This window comes from Apteryx rowi, unplaced genomic scaffold (assembly GCF_003343035.1).
Source record: "Apteryx rowi isolate R43461 unplaced genomic scaffold, aptRow1 scaffold_101, whole genome shotgun sequence".
NCBI lineage: Eukaryota > Metazoa > Chordata > Aves > Apterygiformes > Apterygidae > Apteryx > Apteryx rowi.
The window spans coordinates 136,113-142,914 of NW_020447209.1; positions in this window are offsets into that span (position 1 = coordinate 136,113).

Below are 6,802 nucleotides of genomic sequence, written 5' to 3' on the forward strand. Positions count from 1 at the left end.
AAGCCCTCTGTGGTGGAAAACCCTCTGAGCAGAAGGAAATCTTTACAGGGATTTTTCTGCTGCTGATGTGAATACAAAGGCCTTTGTGTTTCATGAGGCCTTTGTAATGCCTTAGAGTTTTTATGACACAAACATGCCAGAATGCGTCCTGAATTTAGTTGTGAGTATCATTCAGGGGAGACATTTTTAGTTTTATATTTTCCCTTTCTCTGTAAAGTGCTTCAGACAAATGATTTTAGAATAATATTGTGTCTAAATCTGAGTTAAAGACCCCTTTCAGTACTAGGAAGAACAAACATTTACTGACTCTTCCCCAAAACTTTTTCAAAAGAGCTGTCAGTGACATAATGCCCCTTGGCTCTGAATTCATTCCTGGCTGCCCTGAAAAAGAGTCTTAATTAATAGGGAGATCAGAATAAAATTCTGTGATTCTTTTAGCTCCACCCTGATAATAGCAATGGACCTAGCTATATTATGGATGTGGTGGCAGGTTAGCTTAATTAGCAAATAGTAGAAGGAAATAACATATAAAGAGAATTAGAAACACCTGCTCACCATTAAGCATCAGCCATGATATTTCACAGAACCAGTAATAACTAATATATTGCTAACTGCCCTGCAATTTTAAATACCATGTAAATAATTAATTCTATTGAAATTTCAATAGAAATTTTAGAATTACAAGTTACTTGAAAAAGACAGTGTAATAGAATCATACATTTTCATTGGTGACTCTTAGTGGATGTGTGTGGACTCTCAAAAATCTTATTAATAATCCTTCATATGTTTTATTAATGATATTAAAATAGTCAAGATATTTTATTAATAATATTATTAATAATACTATTCCAGACATTCAAAATTATGAGACACATTATCAAGAGAATGACTATTAATTCTGAGAAAAAAATAATGGTAATTTTTTATTGGAGGGATTTATGGGATGCATGCATGCTTTCAAATAACTCATTGTTAATATTCTTCCAGATCATTTTAATAAAAGACATGTGTGAATACTGGGTGGTGATATTTATTGTTAATTTGAATTCTGAACTGCTTCTATTTTTGATGATGTTTACTTACTATTTTTCCTCCCACTGCTCACAAAAATGATTGCAAATGCTTTCTTGTTTGTCCATTGGGGAATAGATGCACTAGCTGTGTATATGCATATTTGTATATGAACTGGGGCATTGACTGGTGAAATAGAATATTCAGTATTTCTTACACTTTGTTACGCTGTACTGAAAATTGTAACCAAATGATGTGGAACAAAAAAAAAAATCTGTGTGATTTGAATGACCGCCTGTACACCACAAGACTCTTGGCTTTACTGGACTTTGAGCTGATCAGACCTTGTACTGGAGGACTGTCAGTTTTGCCCACAGTAAATGAAGCGTAGAGCCAGAGAACTCTTTTTGAACAAAAGTTAAAACTAATGAATGAATTCATAGAAATAGAAACATGTTCAGGAATAATTGCCCAATCAAAAGAAGGGCAGCTTAATCAGATTAATTATTTGCAACTACTGATTTGATTAGCTTTGTTGAGCAGTATCTATTACACAGGAGTGAAAAAGTATACGCACAGATCCAGGCAATCAATGTATTGCTTACACACTGAACCATTAGTAAACTTCGGAGTATTTGCCAGTGTTTTGGGAATTTCAGATACTCTAAATCTTCTAAGTCTTTGGCATTCCTTTGAGTGTCTCATCCAGCATTTGACAAAAAGTAATTTAATCCTTTTTTGGATCACAGATACAGAAAAATATTTCCATTACTGAGTTTAGGCCTTGGTCTATTTCCAGGGAAAAACCCAGGGAAATAGACACAGTGTAAGGTTCTTCTGTGGTTCCATCAACACTGTCCACATCAGACCTCTGACCCCTCAACTTTTCTTTCATTGGCACCAAAAGAGTTTCAGAAGACTGCCCGGTTGTTGGGCCAATACAAATGTAGTAGACCCTTCTGAATCATGATGGCTACAACCCTGCTAAGAATACAGGGAAAAGTGATTCACACATGGCTGGGAGATTCTGACCGCAAACTTGCCAGCATTTCTAAACCTTCCAAAAAAAGAAGTAGCAGACCATGCGAAAGAATTACCTGTGAGAACTGTTATGGATGCTATCAAAATTACTACAGCCTTGAAAAAATTTATATTTCAAGACTGTATATTTACTCCTTTGGGAAAAAAATGGCTAGCACTAGTTTCCTTTGGACTGYACGGTTGAACAGAGTGTTCACAGTGTTTGTCAAAAAYAATAATAATAATAAAAGCATCAGCGATACAAATCCAAAAGCTACAGGCTTTCTGAGCACTTACTACTTTGTTTGGCTGGACCGTTTTAAGGCCTTGTCCACCCCGAGACAACCCTGGCTACACAATTAGTCGAATCCATTGAGAAGCAGTAAATCAAGAGTCAGCTCTCAGTACATGGTCTTAGTACATGGTGACACCTTTCCAAACCAGGTACTCAGGATCAGGGAATTTAGGAGTTCATGCCCTAGGATGACACTAACTAAACTAACTTCTGCTTTTTGTTGGTACTGTTGCTCAGCTCATCATCTAGTCAAATTCGACGTGAGCTGATTTACAATGGATGGAACAACCAGTTTCTATTTCCAGGCTTTCAGGCTGCTCTGGCTTCCTATTTCCATGCATGTCATTTTTGAAATGTGCTTACTTGCAGGTCTAGCTGAAAGAACACACTTGTCCTCAACTGCACGCTCTGATCCTCAACAGAAATTAAGCTTCTGCTTATGATGCAAATCAACAGATCCCAGGAAGGTTTCCAAGGCTGTAAAAACTGAGATAGAGCTTGAGCAGTTAGCCCATTGGAGATAACATAAGAAAGCTGCAATGTGAAAAGCATGTAAGAAAACTAACAGCCAAAGAAGATTTGTCTTTTGGTGTTCTAAGTTTTAAAGCCCAGAACTGCTAGTAAGTTCTGGTTAACTGCACTCTTCCAGGGATGTGCAACAGCTACAAACCAAGGTAAATTACATTTTTAAAGCAGGTTTGCAACTGCTTCATTTCACTGGGGTGGCACAGATGACCCATAGGCGATCTCTAGACTGCTGGATCTTCTGCCTCCGATGTTAGGAACCTGCAAACAGCTGTGGGAGACATTTGCATATGAGGCTGYTCTCTAGCCATTGACTACTGAAATAAGTTTTAATTTGATCCTGTTAGCAGTCTCCTATGTTGGGACAGGACTTTGTGTCTGTATAGACCCTGGTAATGTCAATAGCTCAGGACATACAGGTAAAGAAGACTAGGTCTTGCAATGATTGATAGAATCTGGTTTAATATTAGCCTTCCTGTGTCACTTGAGCAAGGAGCTGGTGTTCACTTTCTTAGGTACAAAGCTTGATTTAAATGAGATACAGGTGCCTAAATGCCTTTTAAGGCTTTAATCAGGTTTTACTGCCTCTTTTTCCCCGTTTCCTCTCTAAAAAAAGTGGAGAGAAAAACAGTCTCTTCTGTTAAAGCCATCTAGAATATCTGTTAATTATGGAAAGCACCACCTMTCTGTGTAATTGCAAGGTGCCTAGAAAATATGGGCTTGTGGGCTTGTAGGGATGTTGTCAAGGTATGTGAATAATAATAATGTATTCTAAAAGACAGTGGAGAAAAAAAAAAAGAAAAAGAGTTCAGAGGAAGAGAAAGATAATATTCTCCTGAGCTGAAGTTAAGCCAATGCAGGCAAGTACAAGGAAAAAAAAAATCAGTGTAGTCTGACAATCTGAAAGTTAGGAGATATATAAACCTTTCAAAATAAAGCTCTTTGCATGAAAATACTGCAAAATGAATGCAATGGCATTTAGTGCATTGCTATAAATTATAATATCCTTTCATATTTTTTTCTATAAAGTTTTATTGCCACTTGATTATTTTAATAATGACAAAAGATGCCTCTTTAGCAGAGCTAGTGGCTTTGTAATGAAAAGTATCGTTATGCTAAGAAACAGATGTAATGCATAGTAGATCCATCCAAAGTCATAAGAAAGGAATCTTTAAATAATCACAATTCTAGCAGAGACATAGTGAACCTATAAAAAGTGCAATTGTAGCATACAGCACTCCAAGGAACTTTTGCCATATGTGTCATAGTAAGAGAAATACTTTACAACTACAATTTTAAAGGGGCTTGAGAAAGGTATTTCAAAATGTGTTTGCTAAAGATATTACTGATTCTGTACTAAGCAACCTGACAAGGAAACAAAGCTCTTGAAAGCCATACACTTAAACTTTCCCTCCACCACATGACCGGAAAGGTATCTTTCACTTTAGGAAGGCATGAAAAGCTCCTACCATGGGCTGGGCTCACTCCTGTGAGGARAGCCCATGCAGGCTGGTGATGAGACCAAGTAGCAGTCTCTGCACGTTACTGGAGTTGTATCTATCCCATGACCAAAACCAGGCATCCCCATCTGCAGTCATCTGATGGGCAGATGACTAGTCTTATCACAGGCTATGGTAGGATTCCCCAYAATTTGACTCTGCCATGCACACATTTCCCCTCATATGAGCAAAAATATACTTATTAGAGGATGGGGCTGCCTGCCTATTGATCTGGTYGTGGGCTGAAAGAAGGGTGATAATCTGCAGTAAGAGGCAGAAATTGGGGAAATGACAGGGTTTGGGAAAGCAGAAATTAAGAAATAAGCTGCTAGAAGAATTCATATGGCTTGTGACCCACTTTGCTGATTTCTGAGCTTCTCTCCTTTTTCTCTCAAAAAAAGAAGTGAAGTGACAAACAGCCTGTAGGTCAGATTTATCACTTTGAAAAGTCAGATAGAGACCATGACCTGGAGAATTTGCATCTGTGGTCTGCTGCAGCCAGTCATACATCCCCGATCGAAGTAGAGGTAAAATAGTTCCTAATCAGAATAATCAGGTTTTGAATTTACAGATGTCAAAGGAGACAAAAGGAGGTGCTCATTCAGGTCTTCCAATTATAGCTTAAAAATTAGCAAAAAGGCTCTTCTATTCTATATATATTTATTTATGTAATACATAAAATTGTAAAAATCTTTCATTCTCCAGCTTGTCAGTCACTGCAAAATCACAATCACTTCCTCACTTAGTCAGGCTGCCTCCACAATACTGCATTGTGCATTTTGTGCAGGAATAGCAATTGCATTAACCTTTGTGTGTTCTGGTGCTTTGTTGACTTAAAGAAATAAGGCCAGGTTCATTTGTATTGATGGTGGGAGACTGCCAATGATGACAAGAAGTTGTTTAAATCTCAAAGTCTTTAACACCTATCAAACTTCTTTTTTGTGCGAACCAGTTGTTCAGCTGCCTCGTGATTTTGACTCATTTTCCAGCAAGATAGACAGCTTCTTCTCATGCGTTTCAGCTCAAAATCTTTCTTTTCCTGCATTTCTTGTGCTGCGCTCTTCAGTTTGAATGGTTTTTTTTTTTCATACCTAGCCTGTCTGTTACTCTTAGTCTCAGGCATAGTGACCTGGAATTCTATATTCCCTGAAAAAGATAAATACATTAAGGCTTTCCTCCTCATCGGATCCCAAAACACTGCTGTAGCAACTGTTCTCACAGGACTGTTCCTGAAATACTCAGGGCATTTCCTCTTACACAAAATGCAAAATTCAGCAGCTGGATACAAGTCTGATCATCCCCAGCATTATGGCAATCCTGGTGTGTATCTACCAAAACTAACTAACTGTAGTTAGTTTTCCCTTTGAGTATTTTGACTCAGTATCCAACTTTTTGTTCAAAGTAATGTTCAAAAGTCCATACCAAAATGGCTCACTGAACAGCAACAATCATATTTCTGTAAAGCTTTTATACTAAACCAAGGAGCAAATTCCAGCTAGTTGACAGTATAATCAGAAGACACCTTAGGAAGACTTTGAAATAGGAAAAAGAAGTTTTAAAAAGACGTTCTATTGTATGAGAGAAGACAGTTGCTTTTTCAGGATAGAATAAAAATCAGAAGGCAGCAACGCTAGATGTTGAAATAGTGACATAGTGCAGCACATTATACATGAGTTTGCTATTTGATCTAGATTTGGAAAAGCTCAGGAGATGTTTACATACACATAAGAAAAAATTCTTTTTTCTATAYGGGTGGTAGAACACCAGAACAGGTTGCCCAGAGAGGTTGTGGAGTTTCCATCCTTGGAGATATTCAAAATCTGTCTGGACATGGTCATGGGCAACCTCTTCTAGCTGACACTGCTTTGGACTTGCCGATCTCCAGAGGTCCCTACCATCTGCAACTATTCTGTGATTCTATAATTCTATATTGTGAACACCCACTACAAGCACTTTTCTCAGGTTTCATGACGATTTCTCTCTACTGATTTTGCAGGGACTCAGAATCTGGTGGCACTGGATGATAGGGAGTCTGAACAGCTCCCTGCTCCCATGACAGCAGCCATTGCACAAGCATAACACTTTAGTTAGGCAGATGTAGTGAACAGTATGAATATGGCCTTCATAACACTGCAGTTTAAACCAGGAATGTAATACATTCAGGTGGATGAGCTAATTCAGTACTTCCAGAGCTCAATGAGAGTCTTTCTATCAGATCAGTCTTCTTTAGGTTATACCTGGAACACCACAGTCAGTTCTGAACATCTCATTATCAAAAAGACATAGATAAATTAGAAGGTGCCCACAGAAGAACAATAGCAGTGATAGAGTTTGGAAGGTATGAATTAAAAGAGAAGATTAAAGCTTGTTATTAATATCTTTACTGTGAACAAAAAAGTTAACATTACCAAAATATGAGTAGTTTTTAAGCAAATTAATAGGGTGAGGGGTG